Source organism: Pleurodeles waltl, chromosome 1_1, assembly GCF_031143425.1.
Source record: "Pleurodeles waltl isolate 20211129_DDA chromosome 1_1, aPleWal1.hap1.20221129, whole genome shotgun sequence".
Taxonomy (NCBI): domain Eukaryota; kingdom Metazoa; phylum Chordata; class Amphibia; order Caudata; family Salamandridae; genus Pleurodeles; species Pleurodeles waltl.
The window spans coordinates 378031428-378046594 of NC_090436.1; the positions used below are offsets into that span (position 1 = coordinate 378031428).

Here is a 15167-nt window from a genome sequence, read left to right on the forward strand (position 1 = left end):
CTCTAGATAACAAATAGATTATCTATAAATCGGACCTACAGCAGTATATTGTCTGACCATTCCTCTAATTCTGGACCACGCAGCACCTGCTACTCCCGCCATCCTATATGCAAATTTGCTGGGGGTAAATGTGTGTATGTGTGTTTTCCATGGGAAAAGCATTTTTGTGTTGCTAGTAACTTTGGCAACATTTGATGAATCTTCATGACACATTCCAAAAAGGTGCTACTTTTTTATTACTTGTGTAGGGGAAGTTTCATGGTGCTTCGTCAAGCAGGGCCCCAAAATACAAAATCCCCATGCATTTTTAATAGACTTTATTGGACAAGGCTTCAGCAAATAAATACTGAAATATGCCAAATTGGGCAGGAAGCTAGATCTCAGCACCATATTGTGCCTTTTGTGATTTGATGTAATCCGTTCAGGACACAGCAGTTTCCATGCCTGCACTGGCACAGGCAGGGAGGTTTGTGTTTGCTCCTGCTTCAGTCTCATTTCGGGATGGACGAAGGCAGTTACACTGCTGTACAGAGGGTTCGGGAATGCCCCTGGAACGCTCACTTCAAATATATCCAATTTTTCTATTTACATCAGGCTCACCTCACTCCTTGGTGAATACACACTATGGCCCTCATTCTGACCGCGCCGCCCGCCATGCGGTCACCGCCATTTGGCCGCTCCGCGGTCAAAAGACCGCGGAGGCCATTCTGGCTTTCCTGCTGGGCCGGCGGGCGCCTACCAAAGGAGCGCCCGCCGGCCCAGCGGGAAAGGCCCTGCAACATAGAAGCCGGCTCCGAATGGAGCCGGCGGTGTTGCAGGGGTGCGACGGGTGCAGTTGCACCCGTCGCGATTTTCACTGTCTGCTGGTCACTGTTCACTGGTCTTGCTCCATCTTGTCCCCATATCAGGCTTTGGTCCTCCAGGTGGTCCATAGACCCACCGAGTAGGAATGTGCTCAGTCCATAGCTGAGTTTACTGGGCCTCCCCGAGCGCACCGGATAGATTCCTAGATCTGGCCCTAACCCTTGCTCGCAGACAATTATCTATGAGCTGGACGTCTGCTTGAGACCTGGATATATATAGATGGAGTCAGGAACTGGTGAGGTTTGCGGAATGCGAGAGAGAGGTGATTAGCATGGAGGAGGCCAGGGGAGTGCAGAAGGTGCCGATCCTGCCTGCGTGAGATGCCACATTGATGGACCGTGCGGGCTGACTTATTGTAGACGAACCGCTTCCGAATGTCCCCTCGCCCACTGCTGACTTGGTCGAAGAGCCGTCCCTGGAGGACCGTCCTTGAGGATGCCTTGTTATCCTAGCAGGCATACCAATGTGTGCACAAGTATGTCGAAGTGTGCCAGAGGACGGATGGGTGAGTGGATAACCATGCTGAAGGGTGTGGCATTAGATTAGTGGGGCTTCGGGGGCCCCACCACAGGCTCGCACCCATATTTATAATAATGGGTCTGGTACTACTGTTCTTTTCATGTGATATGTATACTGCCTTTGTACGCTCCGCCTGGTGACTAATCATTCTTTCTTTGTTGTACTAGAATGCAATCTCAATAGCAATGTTGAAAAAAAAAAAATGAAATTTACATTTTTGATGGAATTAACGGTTTACTGCACAACTCTGATTGCTGTGGGCAAAGGGATTTAACTGACACATTTTTTCATATGCTTTATTGGCACGGGGCCCCCTGATCCCATTTGCTTGTAATGTGCTGCTCGTGATAGTCAACGCAAGTCAGGCCCTATATGATAAAGCAGAGCTGAATGTAACCAGTCTTTCACCGGCACAAACCTCTCAGAATTTATATGCTAAGTGGCAAGTAATAAAAAGGTTTTATAAGTCACATAAGCTACCGCACACCAGTTCTGGCCATTTCCTTCGAGCTAGGATTGAAGTTATGCCTTTCCAGTTGACTAAATTTGTTTTACTTTTATTTTCATTGGTACCGCGGCACGCTTTACTCTTGGCAAGAACTAAAACATCATCGCTACCTTCTATTTATGCCAGTCATGGTATTTTAATGCTCTCTTTATAGCGAAGGAACTTGGCAAAACTGTCCCCCGGCCGACCTCAACCAGTTTAACAGTGACGCAGCAATGCTGAAATAATGGGCCCAGCTCTCATTACTTTTACAGGCTGCATAGATGATTTACTGTCCACGTTCCCGGACCCCATAAAACAGCACAGCCTGAACGCCTCTAAGTCGCGTGCATATAGATGCCTAATTAAAGACATAGTTAAATAGGTTGACCCGTCAAAACTATGACCGTTAGAGACATTAAAAAAAGGGAAAAATTACACCGCGAGGCAAAGGACTGTTATGAATAATGTTCCTATCAAAAGTAGGGCAAACTATAGAAAAACGTTAGCCAATTCAAGTAAAAAAAATTAGGAAGCCAAATGATTGAAAGTATTTAATAATGCAGTGTATCTAATGCGGCCGAAAGCCTGTTTCAAAATCATTGAGACGCCACAGAAACTGGTTACTTTATGCTGGTGTTAGCAGGCGTGGGCACCCGTGCTCATTTTAGGGAACCACCACTCATTTGGGGGGGGGGGTCAGGGAATATTTTTCGCTGTCATATTTTGAGCCAGGACAGGAAAGAGAGAGGCAGAACAGTGAGAAAGTAGGAGGAGACGAAATATAGGAAAACACGGAGAAAGGAAGAATACTGAATGCAAGGGGACCTACAAAAGTGAAACAATGAAACAGGAAGTTTAGGGTGGCGGACGTAAGGGGCATTTATCAACTCTGGAATTCAGGGGAGCTCCTAAAAAAACTCCAGGTCCCTGCTCTTATTATTAATATTTATAACTTGTTCACAAAAAAGTAGTATTCTTAAATTAAGAAATTACTTCTGCGCCGTGTACAAGTCCTTAAGAATTCCCGCAAAAGCTGCTTATGTCATAATTAGGGATATGCTGCATTTACAAGCCCAAATAGCAATATGGATAGGAACTTGTAGGGATGAAGCTTGGTTTGGTGAAATAATTAAGTAGAAGATTCAAGAGGTATGCTAGTGCCTTAGAATAAATAGCTATTTTTCTATAACGATCTGAACATAACATGAGAAGATGACTCTTCCGGGAAAGGAGTACAGCACAAATGAGCAGGTAACCGTAACTAAGGTTATTTTTGTAAAAATCTATTGGTCGCATGAAAAATAGATACATGGTATTGATGAAAAGCAGCACATTTTGGAAATGGCATGTGAAAAGGAGTCCTGTAACAATCTTCTCTCTCCCAAGTCTCAGGTCTCAAGTTTCAGGAGTAAGCAGTAGTAGGCTAGACTACACCCTATGTCTTGTTTCACCAGCATTGGACTGCACGTTCTGTAGAATCAGGCCAAGTGGCATGGAGTTGCAAGGAGTGGGGTTGTGGACCTCCGAGGCACAGATGACAATTGTGAGAAATTGATTGTTGGTTGACTGGAGTATGAGCCCTGGTCAAGCAGCAACCACAATCCTTGCCAGGGTAAGGCACAAGCAAACACAAAATTTAACCTGTGCTTAAACCCCTTATAGCTTGGCAAAGAGCAGTCAGGCTTAACATAGAGGCAATGTGTAAAGTATTTGTGAAACACTGCAAACAGTAACACAGTGAAAACACACCACAGAATTAGAATAATAGGGTGTTTTTAATAAATAAAACAAGACCAAAATGACAAAGATCCAATTAGTAGAACCAGAGAGATTGAATTTTACATCTTTTAGAGAAAATAGCACGAAAAGCGTAAAGCGCCTACTGTGTATATCTGATCACATCGTACTGGAACAAGTTCACAAGTTCAGGCCAATTGTGATGCAGTGTGGGCTGGTTACAGGGACTCAGTTAGGCCTGCTGAACAGGGTACCTTAAATCCTGGTTTGTGGAGCATTGCCTGTATTGGCGTCAAAGATTCATTGTGCAGCCAAAGTGATGTGCCGGTTCTGAGATGTGACAAGGTTGCAGTGCAAGGTACTCCTGCAACAACGTCGAGGATCCTGTCAATAAGGGCTTGCAATACAAAGTCCAGAGTCGGGGATGTGTCGCACAGTCTGCGCGATGAGCCTGCTCTGATGATCTGTGAGGCTACGATGCAGAGTTTGCCATCGTCATCGAGGCTGCCATCAATGAGAGGTGCCAGAGCCTGAACTGAGAATGTGTTGTGCAGGGGCGGTTCCAAAGATGATGCATATTGCTGCCGCAATATGAGTCTTTGCAATAAGTCCAATCCACATGGCAGAGGAGATACGTCGGTTCTGCTTGGGGTTGTGTCGCGCAGCAGAGGAGATGCATCAGTTCCACTGGATCCACAGAAGTTAGTAAAGCACCTTATGCCCACTTCCAAGGGTCCAGGACTTGGGTGGCACCAACTGGCAGGCAGACTCACAGATGGCAGAGTCCAGGTGTGCCGTCATGGTTGTTAGAGCCCTATGACGTCCCTGAGGCTTCAGATCAGGAGGCCAGCCAAGTAGCCCTTGGAGTGACTCTGGGTTCTAGGTTCAAGAGCTGCAGGTCCAGTCCTATTCACCCAAGTGAGAGGGCAGCAAGCAGCAGCAGGTCAGCTCAGCAAAGCAGGAGTCCAGCAGAGTGCAGCCCATCAGAGTGGCAGTACTGAAGTAGTGGTGTCTGAGGTCCAATATTTATACCCAGTTGTGTCTTTGAATTGGGGAGATGATTTTAGAGGCATGTCTTTGAAGTTGCCCTGCCTTCCTGGCCCTTGCTCCAGACTAACTACAGGGGGTGTGCAGCTTTGTGTGGAGACAAGACACAGTCTATTCAGGTTTAAGTGAGGTTTTGGCCCAGGTCATGTGTGACATGTATGTATTAATTAATAAGGAAAGTTTGGGCCTGGAAAAATATTTATTTTGCTAGGTTGAAGTGGCAGTTTAAAACTGCACACAGGCTTGCAATGGCAGGCCTGAGACATGTTTCAAATGCTACGTAAGTGGTTGGCACAAACAGTGCTGCAGGCCTACTAGTAGCATTTAATTTACAGACCCAGGTAAAAGTAATACCACTTTACTAGGGACTTGTAAGTAACATTAAAAATGCCAACTGGGGATAAACAAGTATAACCATGTTTAGAGGAGTGAACACAACATGCATTTTGGCACTGTTTAGCAGTGGTAAGGTGTGCAGAGTCCTAATGCCAGAAAAAACAATATCAGAAAAATATGAAGAAAGAATACAGAAAGTTGGGGGAAGACCACCCTAAGGCTGACAGGTCTAACATATGTGGTCCATGGGGATTAAGTACGGTATATAGTGCAAACTGCCATCTGTCTCTAATTCCACAAAGTAGTAGGTAAGTTTCCTACCCAGTACTCTTCTTTCTAAGAAGGTGACTTACAGACTGTACAGGGGGAAAGCATAAGTCATGGGACAGGGAATGCCAGGCTCAAATGTTTATGTGCAAAATAATAATAAATGGAAAAGTCATGGCGAAAAATGGGTAGAGCATGCAGAATGACTGACTTACATCTCTTTTTCCCAGCCCCAGAATTCAACAACAATGCAGGTCTCCATTGGGCCTCCTTCTTCCTTTTGTAGTGTGACTGTCATCTCCAGTACATCATCAAGGCAACAACACACATGGTAAGGGCTGATCATAGCCGCTAGACATAGAGTATTAAGTGCAGAGGTAAGAAGATTGAATGTACTGTGGCCACTCCCACCTCAGACCTCCCTAACCACTAGCATCTTTGAGCCGCAACAAGCAACAGTCCATTCGCTATCAAGGGAGGATGTGTGGCCTAATTCCTAGACCTGCCAAGTTTGGAGCCTGAGAATCCAGGCTCAAATCCTAGCCTTGACAGTTAACTCAATATTGTGTGAGTCTGGGTAAATCACTTAATCTGCCTGTCCCTGAGAGCGTGAAATGTTTTTTTAATCCCTACTCAATGTTATTCCAACCCCCACCATGCATTAATTATACAGCTCTCTGTTACTTACTTCCTAGTTAGTTATATGCTATATACATACATACATGCTATCGTCCTTTGCCTTTTAGCTGGGTCATTCTGTGGAACAATGCCTGGTGACATCATACATGACTTGGTTGATAAATACAGATGGCTGTGTATCTGATAGTCCATGGTGAGAGGAAATCATGAATCACTGTGAAACTATGGTTGCTAAATCATAACTGACCTTTAACTGAAATTTTCAGTGAAGTTCATGGATTGTTTTATGTATTGTATTGTAATAGTATTTATATAGTGCTTACTACCCTGACGAGGCATCAAAGCGCTTTTCGGCGAGTAGCACGCTACTCTGGAACCCAAAAGGAGTTAGTGGTGGATTAGTATAGGGAAACATGAGTACAGTTTTAGTATTATTATGAGTTAATTTGAGCTGCGTATATGTGAGTTTGTTAGTTAAATTGACTGGAGTAATGGAGGGATGGGGGATGGAAGAATCCAGAGGTGTTAATTGGGAGTTTATGGTAGTAGGAGTTAGGCTTGGGATGAGTAAAGGGGGGATGGAGGAGGGAAGAGTCTGTGGAAAGGGTTAGGGAGATCATAGTAGCAGGGTGAGATAAATGAGGGAGAATATAGTAGGGTTGTTTGGGAGATCATGGTAGTAAAGTGAGGTTTGGGTGAGTTAGATGTGGAAGAGGAGGGAAGAGCTTAGGCAGAGTTATTTAGGAGATTAAAGTAGTAGAATGGATTTGGGATGGGAGAGTGGGAATGGAGGATAGATTGATAGAGACATGACATATGGTGATGGGTAGATAAGTGTGATATAAGATGAGAGCAGAGATTCATAAGTATCTAGTATAGCAACTGATCTAGGAGTTATGAAATGACCTATGAACATGTTAAGCATAGAATAACTTACACACATGTATATATATATATACATATATATATATATATATATATATATATATATATATATATATATATATATATATATATATATATATATATATATATATCTATATACACACACACATACACACATGAATACACAAACATATGCGCACATATATGTACATGCATATACATATTTAAACCATGAGTAAATATACATTAGTTAAACAGGTTTAAAGAGTGTGTGTGTAGTTTAGTGTTATGACATAGTATGTTAACTTTATCCTAGCAACGTGCACACTCATTTATATAAATACAAAGAAACTACGTAGCCAAGGCACCATTGGCGATCGGACCCTTTATTAGGATTTAATAATACAACAATCAGGCTAACCTGTTTTCTTCATTTTATCACAGTTTCAAAGCACCTATTCATCCAGGCATCACTGTCTACACTGTACTAGTAGCAGAAGAATTTGTGATTACTCAAACTTGAACATTTCTAAGGTTTTCTGACCTCCATTATCCACGGAGCAGGGCATCTGTATAATTGCTTTAAGATAATTGGCGCACTTGCGGTAGAAAAAACGAGGACCTCTCTCCAAGATAGTGTACTCTATCCATATCTTCATTGCCAGAAACATGTATGTGAAGGAAAATGTGTCTGAGGCATGTAACACAGTGAAATCTCTAAATGATATTGCACAACAGCTTAGTAACCCTGAAGTAGAACATTATGTGATTACCCCTTTATCTTTGAAGAGGCTTTAATTTGTTACAGACAAATTGTATCAGTCTGCAAACCTTTTTCAAACTTCACCTGCTCCTTGGTTATCGATGCAAGAGGAATCAGGCAGATAACTTTACGTCAATGCCTTCCTCCATTTTTCTGAAGCTGATTTCATGAACAGCCTCATCTATTACACCTGACTTAGAGCACCCCTGTTCAAATGAGAAAGGTGATGTCTGTTGCTTCAGTCTTCTGCCAGTGTCTTAATTCCATCATGCAGGTGGCCTTAGACTCCTCCAACCCTCAAGGTGGAGTTTGAGGCTACAGACACTGCCTCCGGGCAGTTTCAGGCTTATAAGGCAGTACCACCACCTGCACATTATAAGGCTTACCAAGATTTGGAAATCCCTTTAATTTACCAGGAACACCAGAATTGGCTTCCTGGTCAGTTACCAGAGACAGACATGTCCATCTGGGACCCCTGAGCGATGAAGGTGCTATGTGGGAGGTACTAGATGGTCGCACACCTGCTCCACATCCTGACACATTAGCTCTTGCTCATGTTGTAGGGATCTTGAATAACAGTTGCCTTATACAGGAAGCTTGTACAGTGTACAATAATTTCTAGACCCACTCTTGGGGTGAGACCAGCAGTTAGGGGACAGGTACAATCCCTAATTATGTGCTACTGCATTGGCCCAACATGTACCCATTCTGCACTGTGTGCTTGGCATAACCAACAGAAAGCTAAACCTTAAACATGTCTGCCAAATTTTGGGCAGATTCATCTAATTATGCCAAATGTATTAGCAAATGAACACTTCTTTACTCCCTGCCCCCATTCAACCTGTTACACCAATGGATCTGTGTAAAACTGAGAAAAACAAACATGCGATGTCTCTGCCAAATTTCACTCAGATCCATTAAGAGCACCAAATCTATTAGGAAATCATCTATTGACCTTACCATATTTTAACTCCCCTTCATTGGAGCTGCACACAACCTGAACTATCTGCACTGGGTGTAACTTGCCCTGAGATCTCTTTCAAGTACACCTGTCAACAACAGTAGTTTGGATCTCTACCTCTGTTTCCTTTTCCTTGTTAGAAATATAGAAGGAAACAAAGTGGGATCTAAATTGCAATTATCCTCCATTCCAGGAAATCCGGAATGGTGGGCTAATACCGCATCCAGTAAACACCGCTTCCAGCAGTCTCGTATTTACTGGGCGTGGAATTACCTCCCAACGTTATAGGCAACTTAGAAAGCCCCTTGGGAAACGTAATTGCCATACACATAATTAGAGTCTACAATAATAACCTAAAGATAGCAAACAGGAGAACGGAACAATTCAACAGACAATGACTGCTGGCAGGATCTTCAGCAAACACATGAGAACTGCTTAATTAAAGCATGCTCCTCCAGAAAGCCTCAGTGTGATTGCAGCATTTTCTGTTGTTTGCCAAACCTCTGCCACAAAGAGGTTTGTTCTTATTCAGGCCCAGCTCTGCCCAGTCATGAAAAGAGGTTTGCAAAATTATAGTTCTGCAGGTGTAATTTGTAATTTCAGAAACCTGCACATTGTCTCACCTTCAAAAAGTTTGGCACAATTTCATGCAAATCATATTAATATTTCACATGGGTGTTACACACACACACACACATTAGAGGCAGCAACAGCACCTCTTTACTCAAGTTAGGTTTAATTTCTTATATTTTCTTTGTATTTTGCTTTGATGCAGTTTCAAGAATTTGTAGGGCTCTTTAAAAAAAAAACCTTTATCTTTTTTGAGTTTGGCACATGCCAAGGTTTCTGCACATTTGTGCTACAGGTCGAAGGAAGGACAAAAAGTGACATTTCTCATTTAAATTCCCCTATGAAGTTTTTGACAGAGCTATAGAAAAATACAGATGACCCTAATTACACCAAACTTGGCCTGTAAGCAGAATTTTACTCCAGGAGGTGCCTTTGCCTGATTTTGTGTAAATCTATATGTAACGTTTGGAGACAATAGTATTAGGAAAGTGTTTTTGTGGACCTTAAATTGAGCCAACCTGTTAGACTTTGGAAGATTTCGATATCTGAATAAGTAGTCCACAAATAGTCCATAAACTCAAGCTTTCTCTCTGGTTGAAAATTCACAAATACTACACAAATCAGATTGGATGAGGGAGCTTCTTTTCCGGTCTTCCATTTTATAGTCCAGATTGGAAGCTCTCTGATTGAGTGGCCATAACATGAAGAAACAATGTTGCAACTGCCATTACAGAACACAAGGACTCAGTTCCCAGGTCCTGAAAAAATGTGAAGGAGCCATAAAGGGGATTGGGGTCTGTTAGACCTGACAGCCTTAGGGTGTTCATCCTCCAACTTTTTGCCTTCCTCCTTCTACTTTTCTGACACTGTTTTTGCTGGTTTTAGGACTCTGAGCACTTTACCACTGCTAACCAGTGCTAAAGTGCATATGCTCTCTCCCTTAAACATGGTAACATTGGTTCATTCCCAATTGGCATATCTGATTTACTTGTAAGTCCCTAGTAAAGTGCACTACATGTGCCCAGGGCCTGTAAAGTGAATGCTACTAGTGGGCCTGTAGCACTGGTTGTGCCACCCACACAAGTAGCACCTTAACTATGTTTAAGGCCTGCCATTGCAAGGCCTCTGTATGCAGTTTCCCTGCCACTTCGACTTGGCATGTAAAATTACTTGCCAAGCCCTCTCCATTTTCCACACATAAGTCACTCCTGAGGTAGGCCCTAGGTAACCCATAGGGCAGGGTGCTATGTAGGTAAAAGGCAGGACATGTGCATGTGTGTTTTATATGTCCTGGCAGTGGAAAACTCCTAAATTTGTTTTCCACTACTGGGAGGCCTGCTGCTTTCATAGGATACCATTAGGACTACCGTCATATACTATTTGAGTGGTAGATTCTGATCAGAAAGGGGTAACCAGGTCATATTTAGTATGGCCAGAATGGTAATAGAAAATCCTGCTTATTGGTGAGCTTAGATTTTATATTACTATTTTAGAAATGCTACTTTTAGAAAGTGAGCATTTCTCTGCACTTAAAATCCATTTGTGCCTTACAGCTTGTCTCCAATCAACGTCTGGGCTGAGCTGGTTGACAGCTCCCTTGTGTATTTCACCCAGACAACCACAAACACAGGACACTCAGTCACACCTGCACTCATCTGCATACTGAATGGGTCTTCCTGGGCTGGAAGGGTGGAGCGCCTGACACATTTCAAAGGTTAGTGGCCTGCCCTCACACAATGGACTGGCAAACCCTCTACTGGGACCCTGACAGACAGCCCTATACTGAAAGGGGACATTGTGCACTTCAAAACCACTCTTTGAAGTCTCTCCCACTTCAAATACATTTTTGGGTATATAAACTGTATCCCTGACCCCACGAACTCAGACACTTCTGGACCTGAACCTGCAACCTGTCAAGAGGAACTGCCTGGCTGCACAAATGACTAATCTGCACTGCTTTGCTGAGATGGACTGATGACCTGCTGTTGTCCTGCTGCCTTGCTGCCTTCTGACTTTGCTGAGAAGTGTTCTCCAAGGGCTTGGATTGAGCTTGCCTCCTGTTTTCTGAAGACTCAGGGCCAATAAGACTTAGGCTCCCATTATGACATTGGCGGTAAATGATGCTTAGCGCCGCACTGACGGCTGCCAACTTAGCGCTGTGGTGGCAAATATCCGTTCACCATATTATGACACACACACACCAATCCGACAGAATACAGCCACATACACAAATCCGCCAGACCAAAGGCCAGTGATAAACTGGCGGTCCCAAAACCCACACCGTTACGCCAACAGAACAACGCCCATCACATTATGACCCACGAGTCACCACAGCGGATATTCAATGGCGGTAAACAATTGGCAGTACATACTGCTGTGCTCACAATTGACACCCACATACAAAACAACACTACATTGGCCAATACCAAATACACACACCTGACACTCATACACGCACCGTGCCCACACACCCACACCACTATAAAACACACACCCACTTTACACACAACCCTTTACCAACAACTAATGCCACCACAAGACTGAAAAGAAGAGCACAAAGACAACTAGACCAATCACCACTCACACCCATAAACCCCTCAAGCACTCCACATCACACATCCCACCATATTACTCAACACACCCTCACAAACACACATCACACAACACCCATGGCACCACAAATGCACCCCCGTTTCACTGAGGAGTATTTAAGGGTCATGGTGGAGGAAATCTTCAGGGTAGAGCCACAGCTCTTTGGAGCACAGGTGCAGCCGATATCAATAGCAAGGAAGATGGAGCTATGGCGGAGAATCATGGACAGGGTCAACGCTGTGGGACACCATCCAAGAACAAGGGCTGACATCAGGAAAAGGTGGAATGACCAACTGGGGAAGGTACGTTCCATTGCAGCAAGACACCAGCTCGCCATACAGAGGACTGGCGATGGACCCCCATCTCCTCCCCACACAACTCTCAGCATGGGAGGAGCAAGTCTTGGCATTACTGCATCCTGAGGGACTCGCCGGAGTTGGAGGAGGACTGGACACTGGTAAGTCTACTTTTAACAATTATCACCCCCCCATACCTGCATGCCATCACACACCCTCCCTCTCACTCCCATTACTCCACCACATCCCACACACTACACCATCCCATCTCACTAATCCCAGTGCCAAGCCCTGCATGCTGTACCAATGCTGTACACCACTCCCAGCCCTGCTCGGATACACATCACCAAAGCATGCACAGCATGGGGTAAACTAACATAACCACAATACACCAACATACACAAGCAAGAGCTGGCAGGGGAATAACAACCATAGAGGGGAAGCTACAGACGTACAAATGTCAGACACCTGAAGCATAATACATCACTTACATCCCCACAGGTACTCCAGCCAATGTCACTGGAGAAGAGGTGCCACCACTATCCAGTCCCCCAACAGAAGAGGCCCACAATGATGACAGTTACTCTGCACTTCAGGATCTGGACAATCTACCTGGCCCATCAGGGACCACTGGACAGCCGGTCACCCAAGCCCACTCACAGACCACCACAGAGCCTCCCCCATCAGGATCCAAGACCATAGCACCCACCCAGCGTACCCACACCTCTGTCCCCAGGACACGTCAATCAGCAGTGTACCCACCTGTACATGGTCCCAGGCCACACCTCGCACACAAGACAATCAGGGACCTGGGGTCAGTGGCAGTGGGCACACCGTTCAGAGGACAGAGGCACAGGCCAACAGGGATACTGGGAGGACTGCTGTGTGCCTGGGGGAGGACAGGAGCAGGGAACCAACTCTCCAGGAGGCACTCTCTGAGATCCTGGGAGCCTACCAACATTCCCAGGACACGATGGGCCAGATCCTAGACAACTTGCAGGAGAACAGGCGGCTGCAGGAGGGACAGTATCAGGGGATCAGGGAGGACTTGCAGGCCATTAACAACACACTGATCTCCATAGCAGGAGTGCTGGCAGACATGGCCAACATCATGAGGTAGGCAACAGCACACCAGCGGGCTTCTGCCTATAGCCAGTCATCTGAACAGCCCTCCACTTCTGCTGCCGCTAGTGGCCAGGAGCAAAAACAACAGATGATGGACGGAAGGCAAAGCAAATCAAACATTCACCCTCAGTCACAGATATGGGTTTAATCCATCAGTTTTTTTGCTTGCCATGACATTACAGTTTGGACCCAGCCAAATGCAAATCAGTCTTGACCCTGTTCCCCATGGGAACAGTCCAGCCCGAACTGCCAGGCCAGGTCCTCCCTAGACTGGAAACAAGCATCCTGGGAGTGGTTTCCGGGTATCACCCTTCATCAGCCAGGCTAGCTTGATTCTGGTGACATTGCAAGCACAGGACCCACGTCTGGGCATACCCTTCCTAATCGGGGCAGCAAATGCAAAAACAACAGATGATGGACGGAATGCAGAGCAAATCAAACATTCACCCCAGTCACAGATCTGGGTTGAATCCATCAGTTTTTGATGCCCCCGCAACAGGACCAACAGGCCACCAGCAACCCTACCCCTGCAGAAGGTGAACCACCCCGCAAACGTTCCCTGCGAACCAGACAGAAGACAGAGACACTTGCCAAGACCACCACCAGGAAATGAAACTCTCCTGATTGTCCACTTGTGTCCCACTCAGTCACCTTGTCCACCTTGAACTGCAATTACTCCCCTTCCTATGTACTCATGGACAATGCACATGTCTTACAAACAGACTGAAACAGTATCCATGACTTTCCTCCATCATCACCCCATTCCATTGCACTTTCCCCTCTATATATTACACAACAATAAACACCCTTGGATAAAACTTGACTACTAGTATTTCATGTATTGCAAATTTGTATTGACTGAAACAGCTACAATAATTGCAAATGAACTATAGGTAGTATGAGCACAGAATTAATGACCTGTAGCTGGCTGTTGTGATCACACCAGGAGAATGTTGTCATATCACCAACACCTGCAAAATGAATATCCATAGGTAACAGCAAGTAGGGCAAAGAAGTGGGTAATGCCAGCATGCCAATGCAACACAAAATACACCAATACTCATAGAAATGTGAAGTTGTACCATCTCACCTGTGTGTCATTGGAAGTACTGACGTATCACTGATGTTCTGTTGTCCACATCCACATCCTATGTCTCCTCCTCCTCACTGTCCTCAGGGTCCACTGCTGCCACAGGGGCATCTCCAGTCTCCTCCTCCTGCAGAAAAGGTACATGGCGTCTGAGGGCCAGGATGTGCAACATGCAGCATGCCACTACTATCTGGCAGACCTTCTTGGGTGAGTAGCACAGGGATCCACCTGTCAGATGGAGGCATCTGAACCTGGCCTTCAGGAGGCCAAAGGTCTCTGGTTCACCCATGTGCTTCATTATAACGTCGTTCAGCCCTTGTCCTGGCATTCCTCACAGGGGTCAGCAGCCAAATTCGGTTTGGGTAACCAGAGTCACCTGCAAATATTGAGGAACAACATTTAGCCAAACACTAGCCTATATGGCCAACACCATAGACATACACCAACATATACTGGGTGGGAACCAGGGCTCACCTAATAGCCACACCCTGTGCCTCTGTAGTTGGGACATCACATTTGGGATGCTGCTATTTCTCAGGTCAAAGGCATCATGCACCGACCCTGGATACTTAGCATTGACGTGGGAGATGTACAGTTCGGCCGAGCATACCATCTGCACATTCATGGATTTGAAACTCTTACGATTCCTGAACACCTGTTCATTCTGGCGGGGAGTACAAATGCAATATGTGTTCCGTCAATCGCCCCAATTATAGTGGGGATATGTCCCATTGCAACAAACCCGGCCTTCACAGTAGCCAAATCCTCAACCTGGGGGAAAGCAATGTAGCTGCACATGTGTTTTATCAGGGCAGACAAGACTCTTACTAGCACGATTGAGAACATTGGCTGTGATATTTCTGCTGCCTGGCCCACTGTCACTTGGGAAGAACCAGTTGCCAGGAAATGGAGCACTGATAGATCCTGCACAAAAGGGGGGATCCCAGTGGGCTGATGGATAGCTGATATCAGGTCAGGTTCTAATT

At 45.1% G+C, this 15167-nt stretch overlaps 1 pseudogene; it reads left to right on the forward strand.

The window, feature by feature from the left end:
- LOC138296732 (glutamine synthetase-like) overlaps positions 1 to 15167 on the forward strand; it is a 107887-nt pseudogene that overhangs the window by 2731 nt on the left and 89989 nt on the right.